The 14439-nt window shown below is 36.3% G+C and overlaps 2 long non-coding RNA genes and 1 pseudogene across 2 annotated transcripts; all 3 read right to left on the bottom strand.

Annotated features, from left to right (window-relative positions):
• Positions 1–1060: 1060 nt before the first annotated feature.
• Positions 1061–5048, bottom strand: LOC140037673 (uncharacterized). Its single transcript, XR_011841649.1, has 3 exons — positions 4716–5048; positions 2473–2553; positions 1061–1295 (listed from the first exon to the last, which is right to left on the bottom strand). It is a non-coding gene; the product is annotated as an uncharacterized lncRNA (long non-coding RNA).
• Positions 5049–11231: 6183 nt separating this feature from the next.
• LOC113733799 (uncharacterized) lies at positions 11232–11787 on the bottom strand. Its single transcript, XR_003459151.2, has 3 exons — positions 11682–11787; positions 11407–11504; positions 11232–11294 (listed from the first exon to the last, which is right to left on the bottom strand). It is a non-coding gene; the product is annotated as an uncharacterized lncRNA (long non-coding RNA).
• A 1875-nt stretch (positions 11788–13662) lies between these two features.
• Positions 13663–14439, bottom strand: part of LOC113735762 (large ribosomal subunit protein uL4-like) — a 78815-nt pseudogene continuing 78038 nt past the window's right edge.

The raw sequence follows: 14439 nt of genomic DNA, 5'->3' as shown, positions 1-14439 counted from the left end.
TAAATCTTAATCCCTACTTAGGGTTTTCGAAATACTCCCAAAACCAAACGTTACCGCCCAATTAATGAATATATCAACGTAGAACGAACTGGGGCCTCACAGGAGTGATATCTCCTCGACTAATCGGTATACTCGAGTATTACCACCCGTGTTTATTGAGGATTTTGGGCCCAGCTGGGGGTTTGAACGGTGGACGGAGAGTCGTGTAAGTGGTGTTCTACTGGATTGGTTACTTACTTGAAAGTTGACGGAGTGTCAACTACTACGTGATCAAGCTTCTGGTAATGCAACGGGAATTTGGCTCCTGAGAGTCATCTGTATCCTTATACTTTGGAGTGACTATTGTTTATTGGATTATTGTTGCTTTTGAAAAACTTCTACACTCGCTCATTTTAAGATTGCTACTTGACGTGTTATTGCTCACCTTTATGAACTCTTCATGCTTGTTACTTTGTTATACCGAAAACTTGTACTTCTAAATAATGGTCAATTTGCTATTTGGAACCTCACTAGGCTTTTAGCTCATTCCACTCCATTTGTTTTCCTTTCAGGGGTACGAGTGACGCGTGAGACTTGTAAAAGACTAGCGTAGCCTTTTGTTTTGACTTTTGACTTTTTGGTCTTGTACTCGCGCTATTCCTCGAATGGAACATGTTGTACTTGGATTGTATACGTATTGAACTAGTTGGGTGTGTTGAGACTTTGTACCTCGATTTCTATTAATGTAAATTATAAGCGTGAATTGGGAATGTTATTTATGGTTCATGGATGTGTGTACGTGACTCGATTAAGATAGTGAGTGAGTCCTGGCGAGAGTTGGGCAGGCGGTCCGCCGAACCCTTTGGTACGCCTTAGGGGGAGGTGGGGTCGTCACACTAAATGTATTTTAATCCAATGTTTTCTTTTGGTTGGTAAACTTATTAATATGTACATATTAAAGTGTTTCCTCATGTTTATGTGAAATTTGTATTTCGGAATGTACATTCTCTCATGTCATAATGGTGCTTGTGTAACGCCCCCACTTCTCCCTAAGGCGAACCAAAGGGTATCCGCGGGACGCCTGCCCAGCTCTCGCCAGGACTCACTACAATCCATCATTCAAAAGCTCGAAATACTTTAAGTAACTTCAATACATAATTAAAGTACTCCAAATATCTCACACTTACAATTATGCAGCTTCCAAGCTTAAATACAACCCAACGGAAAAGGGTACAATAGCCATCCGTTATAATATAACTTAAAGTTTTCAAAGAAAACAATCTAGTACTACTCACGAGCACCCTTGGTCTCGAACCCTGTAAAAGAAAACCACAACGTGGGATGAGCTACACAGCCCAGTGAGGTTCCAATACACTCTAACAGTTCAAATAAATCAAGTAAGTTGGGCATATCATATGCATGGTTCAATGTTACACAATGGCGTGTTATCATGAGGTGATAATCATTGTACGAGTAATTTGAGACATTTATCATGGTATGAGACATTTATCATGAGACAGGTATCATGATATAAGTACATTGGTCAGGTAACAGGTATGGAGCATATCACAGGCATAGTTCAGGATTTCATGTTGACATTTTAGCATGAAACAATTATCATGATACAAGGTAAACATATACGGTAGGATACGGTGTTCCAGTGGAATTCTGTCGGTCATCTGCACCTTATGACTTCTGATCCCCACGGTACGGTCTGGCCATCGCCTTATCCCTCCAGTGGTAATACTCGAGTATACCGAAACGGTGGCCCAGGGTTCCAACCTACCCGACCGAGCCCAGTCCTGGCTCGAGTAGGTCAGTAACCAAGGGCAGGGCCCAAGTTCAGCTTAGAGCTTACAACATGCACAGGTAACCAAGTAATTCGACAAAAGGTAAAATTCATCATTTGAGTAGGTCGAGTGAGGTAAAGTACACACTCGCCTAATAATGATGGACAGCTTCATATAACATGTGATCCATGATAATGAAGTAATCAGGTGGTCAAGTAACCAAGTAAGTTGGTGATCACGTAAGCAGATAACCAAGTAAGCAAGTAACCAAATAGATTAGAAAACGGTAAGTAAACACGGTTAACGGTAAACGGTAAACGGTTAACGGTAGTAATTACGGTTAATTGGTAGACATATGTCATTTCAATAGGCCGCCATTGGCCGTTTTTCACTTTCACCACGTAAGAGTCGAGGAGATTTACTCCAACCGACTTATGCTGTCATAGCATAATTAATCATTTAAACACATCATGAAAATATGCTCTCCAAACATTTCATATCTAGTATTTCAAGTAATCACATAAGTATGCTCTTTAAGCATTTCATATCGAATAGTTCAAATATACCTACTTCAGGTGTTTCATGTCGAGTAATTCAAGTATACATTATTCAAATGTGCATGAGTGTGGTAAATACTTAATGACCATGGGTTAAGCATGTCATAGACTTATTCCAATTACGTATTCCTATATGGAACACTCACCTAGTCAAAACAAGCGAGTAGTTCTTAAACAAGCGTCTTAGGTGTCCGCTCCGAGTTCCTCTGGGAGATTCCCTCGAGTGCCTGAGCAAACAATAATCAACTACCACTCAAAATCATTCTAATTATCGAGGAAAATTGTACACTAGTACAATCTAAGAAATTAACGCAGAGACGAGTCTAAGAGTTCGTGTAACTCGAGGTTCAAAAGTGGGTTTTAAAATACAAGACAAATCTGATTTCCATCTTTGAAATCAAATGTAAAACGATCAAATGATATTGAAGGAAAATGGAGGGTTTGAAACCCTTAGTTTCCTTTAAGTTAGAAAATTCCAGATTTAACAAGCAATATTTGAAAAATCATATTTCACTCTCCACAAGTCCAAAATTGGAAAACTTGGTACTGTTGGAATCCTCTTTCAAAGTACTAAAAGTTCTTAGAAGACACTTTTCCACGAATGTAAGTGAAAGGCACTCAAATTTTGGCTCAAAGTTGGTAACTTGAATTACCAAGACAGATTTAAGTTGGTTTTTGGCCAACTTTAGAAATTCGGCAAAATTCACTTGTTTTGAACTAACCTTTGAAATTTGGAAATCAATTAGTGTTGCAATCCAAGAGTATAACAAAACAAGCGGAACGAGAAATGGAGTTTCGAGCACCAAGATATAGTACCTCCAAGTTGCTGAAAAAGTTAAGACTGTTGGGCTATTTTCCAGGTTTAAAACTAGATTCGAAATATCATTTGGTCATCAAGTTGGCATTAGAAATACATCAAACTTGGTACACTAAATCTTCCATGTGTGAACAACATTTCTACTAAGTTTCGTACAAAAACTCTCACGGTAAGGTAGTCATTAAAACAACCAAAGTTTATGAAGAGTTCCAAGGCTAAACTACCTTCTCACTTTTCTTTCGTTTACAAACTTTTTGTACCATGAAATCAGTTCCAAATCTCTCCATTATTGAAACCAAGAGTTCATAAACATCCACTGAGCAATTTAAAGACCATTGACATCCAAATTCTAGAAATAAAACTCTCCAAATCAGATTTGACCATTTGGCTAAGAGAAAACGAAAAGTTTTCCAGATTCGATGAGCGAATTTTGTGACATCATTTGCATATCAAAATGGTCTTAGAATATTACCAAATTTTGTACAATTAAACCTCCATATGAGGATTACTCTTCTATCAAATTTCATTTGAAAATTCACACGGGAAGGTAGTTAACTAAACCATCAAAGTTCAGGAAATTTCCCAAGGTAAAACTGTCTTCTAGCTCTTCTTTCCTTTTCAAACATTTTGTCCAAAGCAACCAACCCAAATCTGGTTTATTTGTGAAACAAAGTCCAAGGAACATCTAATCTAAAGTTTGGTAGATGTCGGACATCAAAGTTTCCAAAACAACAAGTCCCAAATCATTGTTAGTTACAAATCTGTCCAAGTGGAAAATTCTATCACTGTAGCAGTTTCAAACTTTGGCCACAACTCACTCCATTCAACTTGTAATTGGGTGTGGTTGATGGCGTTGGAAAGCTCTCTTCTAAAGCTGAATTTTCTCAGAAGAAACCATTTTCAAATTCCATTCACAAATAGCTCGTTTTTGAGCATCAAGAAGCAATTTCTGTCCTGCCCCCTGGAGAGCAATGAAACAGGACAGTGATTTTCAATTGAATGGTGTGGATCACTCAAGTGGAACCAGATCGTGCATTTGGTACCAATGGAAAGCTGGGAATGTCTAGTTTCCAATGCCACAAACGGCACTTGATTTCGACATCGGAGTAAAGAGTTATGGCCGATACAAAATGACTGCCTGGGCAATACGGGAATCATTTTCCAGATTTGCTAACTTTCGAAATCAACTCATTTGACCAACCAAATCATGTTATTTTTCAATGAAATTTTGTACACACTTACAATAATAGATAAAAAACATAATCAATTCATTAGAATCTCAAAATCTGGCACGAAAACGGTCGGACAAGGCAGGGGTAAAACGGTCACTTTTGCTCCAAGCACCTCCTTTGATTTTCTACCAACAATACAACATTAATCTACTAATATAAGCACTAAACCACCATTAATTTCATCATCCAACATCAAATCAGCAACAACCCAAGAGTGGGAGTTCATAGAGCCCACTTTCACATTTTATACCATAAACAAGGCTACCCACATGATTATATAACCTTATATGTGCAATAAATCTTACAAAAACTAAGATCTATGGGTTGGATGATTTGCTACCTTCTTGGATGATTAGATCAGAAATTTTGGTCACTCTTTGCTCCAGAAAACCGTGGCTTTTCAGCTCCCTTTTGCAGCTCAAAATACTCCTCAAGTGTTAAGCTAAGTGTAGTTCGAATTTGGAGTGAATTGGAAGAGGTTTGGTGAAGATTTGATGGAGGAATTGGAAGAACTCTTGAGCTGTTTTTCTTGCTTTGTTGTTCGGCCAGATGAGGGAGCAAGAGAGAGAAATTGTGGTCTGAAATGAGGCTTCCAAAGGAAGCTTAATGACTAAGGATTGGGTGCACAAAAGTCAACCGCAAAAAGTGCGCGCACGCGCGCGTTTTGTGCTCGATTCCTCTCGCGTTTGTTTCACTAGTGTACTAAAATTCTAATGCATTTATATTCATATAAATATTATTCACTCTTAATTGTCCCAAAATAAGGGTCTAAAGTTCCTCAATTTAAATTGCGCGTGTGAAAACGCGTATCTCCAATTTAAGCGCAATAACGCGAAACTTCCGAGAAATTCTTATAACGATAGTACTAATAACTATCACTTGAGTATTTAAACATTAAAATGCCTAATTTAGGTCCATTGTACATGTCTCCAATATTTCAAACCTATTGTACTCTCAATCGATCAAGATTTCCAAAGACGTGTTCACTATTTTTACAAAACGAGCTTCCGAAAATTAATTTTTGAAACAAGTCATTTTAAAAATATAATGAAACTATATTTCCATGTAATTAGGTCTCAAGAGCTTAGAAAATAATATTCGGAGTAAAAGACCAAATAAATAATTAAATAAGCTAGAAATAGGAGATTAAATAAGTAAATTTTGTGAGTCCTCACAGCTTGTACCTGGTTGCATGATGACGTGGCAGCGGCCCGTCCAATTCGATTTGATTCTTGTAGTTTTATTCCGGTTTTGTTTGAGTGAACGACTGAGTCCCAATGAGAGTTGGGCAGACAGTCCGCTAACCTCTTTGGTTCGCCTTAGGGGAAAGTGGGGCTGTCACATTTAAGGTTCTATCTTTCTTGAGTTATAAGGTGAGTGGTTAAGAAAGTTCCCTTTTTGTTCTCATAACGGTATATTAGTGCTTCATAGTGGTTAAATATGTTGTTTTGCGGAAGGTTTCATGGGTTGAAGGAGTTTATGGTGAATTTCTGATTTATTAGGTGATTTTCTGATTTTATATTATAATCATGGGTTGGTCTTGGATTGATAGTTCTAAATGGTGTTAAATGGAGCTTTTGTGCGTTAATTACGACTGTTTGAGGAAAATTTCTGGTTTGTGCGGAAATTCCGATTTTAGGGTTTAATTTGGGGGTATTCTTATGGTTGGCTTTTAAACTTCTAATTAGTTTTGATTGAAAGATATTGTGGCCTAATTGGATGTGTTTTATTGCTTATGAACCGTATGTGTGATTGTGGTTGATTCTTGTAAGATTGGGTATTTGATTGTAGGGTGAAAGTGAAGAAAATAAGGGGAAGTGCTGTCCATTTCTTTTCTTGTAAATTGAGTGAGTTAAAGTGGATTTGAAAATGTGATTTTTGTAACAAGTTGGACTTATTTCGTTTCGTACTACCTAGACCCTCTCATAGGGTAATAAATGAACCACTTTTTTCTGAACTTGTACTTTTCCACCTGAGGAAGGTGGTGACCATTTTAACCGTTTTCAAACGTGATGCATAGCTACAACTATCTAGTTTTCACCATCAACTAATTACTTATTTCTTGCCAAAATAAAGAGGAGTGGTTTAGGATTTTCTTAGGTATTTTGGTCCTCTTTTCACATGATTTTTATCAGGACATTTGTTATATAATATCTACTTGATTATATATTGATTTTGAGCCACATAAATGATTTAGAAAGAATATTTCCTTAGCCTATCTATTTGGATTCTGATTTGTCTTTGGTTCAAGTGTTTTCCGTTAGAAATTTTATAACCCTTTTGAGTTTAGTTTTACGTTTGTTCGTGAAACCCTTAGTTATTCCCGTTCTCATATCCAAATGCTTTTTTTCACTTTAAATTCATCTTTATACGTTTTACTCGTAATTAGTCGAATTTCTTTGATTTCACCTAATTGTTTGTGCTAGATGAACTGTAATATTCTTTCTCGTTTAATCTTTGGTTTCATTGGCGACTGAGGATAATATCTGGAAGGATATTTTGGACGTTGTTTTGCGTAAATAGGTGAGTGCTCCTTGTTTGTTATATTTTTCTTGATTTCATGGCTTGTTGTTATTGTTTGATAATGTGTTAAGTGCTTTCAATGATTGCCAAAACAAGTTTTCTAGACGAGTGTGTACTTTATCGCACTGGACCTAAATAAATGTGAAATTTTCAATGATTCAATGATTGAAATGTTACTTGTGCATGAATGTAAGCCTTTTGGCTGAATTGGGCCCTGCCCTTCGTTACCGATCAACTCGAGCCAGAAAGCAGACTCGGTCGGGAGGTATGGTGACCCTAGGTGAATGTTTGGTATACTCGAGTATTACCTTGTAATCTGGTGGAGTCCGGCCAACATCTGGAAGGAGATGAATGAAATGAATGAACGATTGATATTGAAAATGAGGGGTTTTTACTCACAAAAATAAATTTTTTCAAATGATTGGAGGAATAAGGGAATGAAAGGAGAATGAATGAATGAATGGCTCCCTGTGAGCACGTATCCTTTTAATGAATGTGTTGTTATTGCTTTATATCGTAAATGTTTCTTGACTTATTGTTTGATTATCGCTTTCAATGGACTTATTGTTTGATTGTGTGTTCAGAACCTCACTGCGCTTTTGGCTCATCCCTTTAGTTTTGTTTTCCTTAACAGGGGAAGGCGAGCCAGGACGGGAGCTTTGTATAGACTAGCTTAGTCTAGATCTCTGAATTTTGTAATAGTTCTCGCCCTAGTGCTTGGCACGGGTTGGATGTATGAAGAATTGAGAACCTTTGTATATTCGATGTTTGTACTCCCTTTTGAGATAGAAATGTATATAAGTTACGCTTTAAGTTTTGGATTGTTGTTATACTTATTCTCGTGTTTTGATTTCGGATTTATTTGAGGTTTGACTGAGTCCCGGTGAGAGATGGGCAGGCGGTCCACCGAACCATTTGGTTCGCCTTAAAGTGAGGTGGGGCTGTCACACTGTGAACTATTAGTGAGTGTTTCCAAGTATATGATTGAACTTGATACTTGAATGAAATGTTTTGTTGATGTGATTGGATAGTACTTGACTTGTTTGATCGGACAAGGGTGTACTTTATCGTACTTGCCCTAATGTGACTTATTACTGTACACTGGTCACAATTGGTTTGATATATCTATGTGTATGACTTGAATACTGTCTGGAATTCCAAAACCCTGTTGGCCAGTTAATCGAGTCGAGTCGGCAAGAGCCTGGTCGATTAGATAACGAACCCTGGGTCCACTGTTTTGTCGGGTGGAGTGTTATCTTCTCGACTAATTGGTATGTTCAAGTATTACCACTACTGTTTATAGTGGAGATCGGGCCCGGTAGGAGGTTTGAATGGTGGACAAAGATTGGAGTTTAGTAGTGTACTACTGGACTAGTTACTCTACTTGGAAGTTGACAGAGTGTCAACTACTGCTTGGTAAAGCTATGGCTGAGTTAGCTCGCAAAAGCGACTGTATCCTTTTACCTGGAAATGTTGTATACCTAACAATTTGCTATGTAAAGTGTTATTCCTCACTTTTATGAACTTTATGCTCACTACTCTAATATTTCAAGTTTTATATAATAGTCAACTCGCTACTTGGGTTTGCATGATGTTTTGCAACCTCATTGAGATTTGGCTCACCATATTAGTTTTTGTTTTCCTTACAAGGGGTACAAGTATAGGCATGAGACTGGTACAGGCTGGTGTCGTCTAATTTTTTACTTTTGTGATTGTACTCGTGCTAGTGCTTGGTTAGGGTTGGAAGTTATCTAGAACTTGAATCTTTTGTTATATTTGGGAATGTATAAATGTTTGAGATAGAAATGAGTAAATGTACATTCTAAGTTTGGGAACTGCTGTTTCATTTACTTTTGAAGTTATACTTTGTTTTCTTGATGAAGAGAGTGAATGAGTCCTGGCGAAAGATAGGCAGGCGGTCCGCTAAACCCTGGGGTATGTCTTAGAGAGAGGTAGGATCGTCACAGTACTTATTTCTTATTTAATTAATAAAATAAGAAGTTGGCATCCCCACTTCATGGACAGGGTTTGCCCAAAAAAAAAGAGAAACATTTGATAACAAAAAATATAGCATTTTAATTAATTAAGTGGCACAAAATTTTTCATGCAAAAGACACTCCAAAAAATAAATGATAACCTATTCATTTATTATTTAATGTGATATACATTCAGATGTATCAGATTTAGTACATAACAATTGACTAATTTAATGGATTTAGATTTCACATTTAGGTTTTAAAATTCAATTTTTAGAATTCAGTTTTATTAGATGTACCTTTAGGCTTTGTAATAAACAAGCAAAATGATCCTGCATGGCTCTGTAACCGATTTAAAGGAATTAAAACTAAAGGTAATTTCTATCATGCAAAAATTAATTATCACTATTCAGTGACATACAACTTACATTCTTGCACATTTTTTATTTCAAGAAAGGTGTAGCATAATAGTATTTCATTATGTGCAACCATGCAAAGGTCATGCTTTGACATTTATTATTCTAATTCCTCAAACTATAATTTAGTTATCAAATGACGTTGAGTATCCCTACGAGAAATGTGACGCCCTTACTTCTCCCTAAGGCGAACCAAAGAATATCCGCGGAACGCCTGTTCAACTTTCTTCAGGACTCGGTACAAATTCCATTCAAGCTTAATACAATAGTATCTAAAGCGATAAGTCAAAGTAAAGAAGTGTGGAAAACTTCTATAACTTCTCCAACCATATACCATAAGATCACGATACATAAGTTATCCAATCCTTACATCAGGATTTCCAAAAGATACATTCGATTCCAAAATATGCAATAGTCAAAAGTCTAGCCAAATACATTTGAAACCTAATACAAGAGTACATCAAAAGAGGGTTCCATCAAGTTCCACTTCATTTATTCTTGTTAAGGAAAACAAATCTATGGGGTGAGCAAAAACGCTTGTGAGGCCAAGAACACACATGCAAGCACGTTATTCAAATAACAATCCCAATTTTTCAAGTCGAGTAATAACATTTCAATAAATGATAATTCAAGCTAGAAATGTAAATAGAAACAATTCAAAGATATAGAAACTCTCAGGAGCTATCACTACAAGAAAATTGGCCTTTTGTGACAACAAAAAATCGTCACTAAAAGCCACAAAGTCGTCATTATATGGATATAGTGACGACTTTTCCTTTTGTCACATGGTTGTCGCAAATTCTATGTCACAAATGAGTCAATGTGACCACCTTTTGAAAGTCGTCACAGAATCTTGTTATTCAATGACGAGGAAAAAGTCATCACTAAAGGACATCATTTTGTGATGACTTTTCTTATCACTATTTCACCTATATTTTTGTCATAGATGTAGCAAAAGTTGTCACAAATTTAAAATTTATAGTGACGACCAAAGCTTGTCACTATCAGTCCCATTATTCAGTGACAAAAATAGTCATTACTTAGTGAACTTGCAAATCAACTTTGTTTTGAAGGGCTGAAATTGACCATTATGAATATAGCATTTTCAACAAATTATAGTAGAACATTCAATTTGATAAAAGGCAAAATTAGTGTAGAATGAAGTCACAAATTAATATATATGGCCACAAGCATCTGTAAATTAATCAAAATAAAAGCCAACCAAAAATATTGGGTCCCAAATCCCACATAATCAGTTCAGGCACTAATGGTCAATACATATCCTTCCCAAAAAAATTGAGTACTACATTTCTTAACTAAAGCATAGATTGCACCACTAATGTTAGACTTCAACCATCTCTATCATCATATCCAACAGCCTCCTCATGATTAATATCAAATTAGATTTCATCGAAAATAAAGTATTATGTGCATTAGAATAGACTTTATTCTGAAAATAAGCTATTACAACCTTACACAACTAAATTGAATGAATAATCATACACAACAAGACTCCAACTACTGTCAACTTGATAAGAAGTAAAAGAATCAGTCAAAATAGAGTTTTAGCTAAAATAAAGAGAATATCATCAATTACTTCCAATAGCTTATTTGTTTGACATATTTGCATAGCTAGCAAATTTGGAATATAAGCGATAGCATAAACTGTCTTAAGTAACTCTTTCATTTGGGCAATCAAATCCTCATATAGCTCTCATGTTTCAAGTTGCTACTTCTGCAAGTTCTTAATCAGCTTGGAGTAAAACTGGTTGCCTGGATAGAGCTCTTTTTTTTCCATCTTCCAACAATCATATGTAGGTATCAGTTTCACTTTCATTCATATACTTGAGTTTTTAATCATCCTCAAAAACACACATCACCAGGAAGGAGATGCAAAATATCTTACACCAGAATTTACCTTTTACGAGATTTGACAGACCATTTTCCTTCAAACTTCTTGAAATCACCATCAACCATGGAAAACTGGAGTTCACGGTCATTTTCCTGAATAAATTTCATTTGCAAATAGTTAAAAACTGAGATAAAGTTATCACGTAAGAATACCTAGTTACTGCTACCTACTCTATCAGAATGAAAATGTAGTTTAACATCTCACATTATATTACTTGCAATAACTGCTTTGTTGTCTTTGCCTTTTGTAATCTCATAAAGGTTTAACAAATCACGTATCACCATCACAAGAAATCTGTTTTCCTGTCACAGTTGATGCAAAAAAATAAAAGTAAGAAAATGGTGAAAAAGAAAAAGAACCACAAAACTGAAAGCAATCCAAACGCAAGGTCTCATTCTGAGTAGAGAGAAGCCAGAAAATAGTCACTCAGCGAAGAAAGACTAAAAAATAGGAAAAATATACAGCATAAAGCAATACACCTGTTCCTCCATCATTGATCTTGATATAGATCCTATTGCCCATCACAAGGTATTTAGGTTGTTCCACGTCCAATCCTCACTATTCAGCTGTTTAGTTAACTTCCTCAGCATCTGTTAACAAGATTCATCATACATGTCAACACCATTTTTTTTTAAAAAATTTTACATGTCAACTCCTTGAACAAATATAGAAGAAAATCATAATAACTATAGCAGTTTTGACAAGAAAAGATTTGAGCCCCATCATTCATTTATAACCCAGGCCAACAAAATTAATGAGAACCATAGGCAGCCACCACAAATTGCAAAAGAATGTTACACATAATGGATACGAGCTAACAGAATGCCATTTAGGAGCATAATTGGTAGCCAATTGTATTAGATTCAAAGTAATAAAACAACTTAGGAGCACTGTTGCATATGCAGAATGCTAATACACATCATGTCCATTAATTTCAAGTCCCAATCAATCCTCTAAAGAGTCGATGCACACAACTTGTGCTTTCATGGAAACTATCTTTTTTGCAAAGAGTGGTCAACACGGGGATTTGCAATAGATATAACATAAGAATCTCTAGGTTGCCATAGACTTAACCACTTAACAACAACACAAGAAGAATAAACCCAAACTATCTTAATAACAATGCAAGAAGAGTAAAACCAAACTATTTTAACAATCAAGGCATGGAAATTAAGATGCCAGAAGACTGCATGCAATGAATACCTGCTTTTCAGTGTCTTCATGATCCGGATGTGATAAGTATATCAAGGTTTCTCACATGATCTGTAATATCAAACTTCATCAAATATTGCAGCATCGACATCGTCAGGGAACTTATAGACATCAAAAAATCAAGGCAGGGGAACTTAGCGATCAAAAATTGCAGCATCGACGTCATAAGGGAACTTATAGACATCAACAAAACAAGGCAGGGGAACTTAGAGCTTAGTGTAAATTTCCTGTTTCAACAGGTTAGTTGTTAGGCAGGAGCAAACGAAAGCAAGAAGATCATTTTCTTACTTATTCTATGAATAGAATGTTGAGAAAACATAGCATATAATAAGTTCAACTCCAAAGCCTGCAATCAAAACTATTTCCTCCCATGGAAACACACAGGCACATCATATTCTGGTAAGATAAACAAGTAGAAGAATGCACATGCACTTCAACATAAATTTGCAGGTCAATAATCAATACCAAACAAGGGCATCGAATTCACCACTTGCTTAAGAACAAAGGCACCCCAGATAACCATTAGCAGCAATATCTGGATACTCTCTGAGTTATATTATTGTTGATTCCATCATTGCTTTCACCTTTTGTGCAAATAAGAGCATTTATGTCAATTAACTAGTAGTTGGTCTTCTACCTTCACCTAGAAAGATTACCATACAACTAAGCATATTGAGCCACAACAATTTCAACTGAAAGTTCTCAAATGGGGGCAAAAAGAGCGGAAGGAAGTACAGTAACATTTGAAAAAATCTTCTTTGCCTTTAAAAATAGTGGAAATACCAGTTTTGCCCATGCCTTTCTTTTAACTTCTTAACTAAGGAAAGGTCCAAATGAATCTATTTTCTTAGCGGCATTGCTTGTCAGGAAACGAAGATGGATATGATAGTAACTCTTTTGTTATTAGAATTTCTTCTGCATAATATCAGTAACAAAAGGACAGACTGTAGAAGGATAGGACAGCTCTATAATCTAATACATCATAATTAATATCATGGATATCCTTGAATGGTCAAAATGTTTTTCAAGATCCCTCAGGCACCATTCTCAAAGAACTGCGCCAGTTACCTTAAAGTGTTGATGTATATTTTCGCCCTTACCCTACTCATATCTTTGTCAAAGTTAAATAGTTAAATGTTCTTCACTTGAAGAAAGTTTCTATGTAACAGATGCAAAAGAAATTTGCAGCTCAAATAGCAGCTTGACAAATACAATTAATATCTTAAGATTATAGAAATGCTTTAATATCTAAAGTTTACCAGATGACTGCTTTAATCCTCTATCAAATGACCCGTAAATCTCATCAAATTTCTCAAATGCTGATTTCGTCCAAACAATAAATCTCTCAACGTGACCTTCCGGGGCAAGTTTCAACAAATTCAAATGGCCACATCGACTCTAGGAATGTTACGAAAGGCCATCACGAGCTTAGTCCCTTCAGTACCATACACAACCAAAGGACTTTCCTGCAGATGTAGCAGTGGTTACACATCTTACCCTTTCCTGGGCGGATATCCTGGCTGTCTTTAGCCTTCTCAGCATCAGGGTAAGCCCCAATTTTCTTGAGAAGACTAATAGCGATGGAGGTTTTCTCTATGGCCTCAGCAGAATCGGAGATCACACAGGGGATTTGTAGGATAGACTTGATGCGGTGGCCGCGGGCCATGACAAGGGAAGGAACTGCAGAGGCGGCGATGGCAGAAACCACGACATACCATTTCTTGTTGACTGGGACCTATGGTGCCAACGGTGCCAGATCTTGGTCGGAGCAAACATGCGGCCGCGGCGGCACAGGTTGTGTGAAGACCCGAAATTTTCTTTATTTTATTTTATTTTACTGGCTTAATTAATTATTTAATTCGACTATTTAAAATCCATTTATATGGAAAAATGCCTCTCTTATGTTTTTAAAGCGTTTTGTTAGAAAAGTTACTTTTCGAAAACTCGTTTAGTTCAGAACAACGAGTACACATTTTTCAAAACTATATTTGAATTGAGAGTGTATTAATTTTAAAAAAAATAAGA

The sequence above is a fragment of the Coffea arabica genome, chromosome 3c (assembly GCF_036785885.1).
Source record: "Coffea arabica cultivar ET-39 chromosome 3c, Coffea Arabica ET-39 HiFi, whole genome shotgun sequence".
Taxonomy (NCBI): Eukaryota; Viridiplantae; Streptophyta; class Magnoliopsida; order Gentianales; family Rubiaceae; genus Coffea; species Coffea arabica.
The sequence above is the reverse complement of the archived record's forward strand: the minus strand, read 5'-3'. Positions and strand labels throughout refer to the sequence as shown.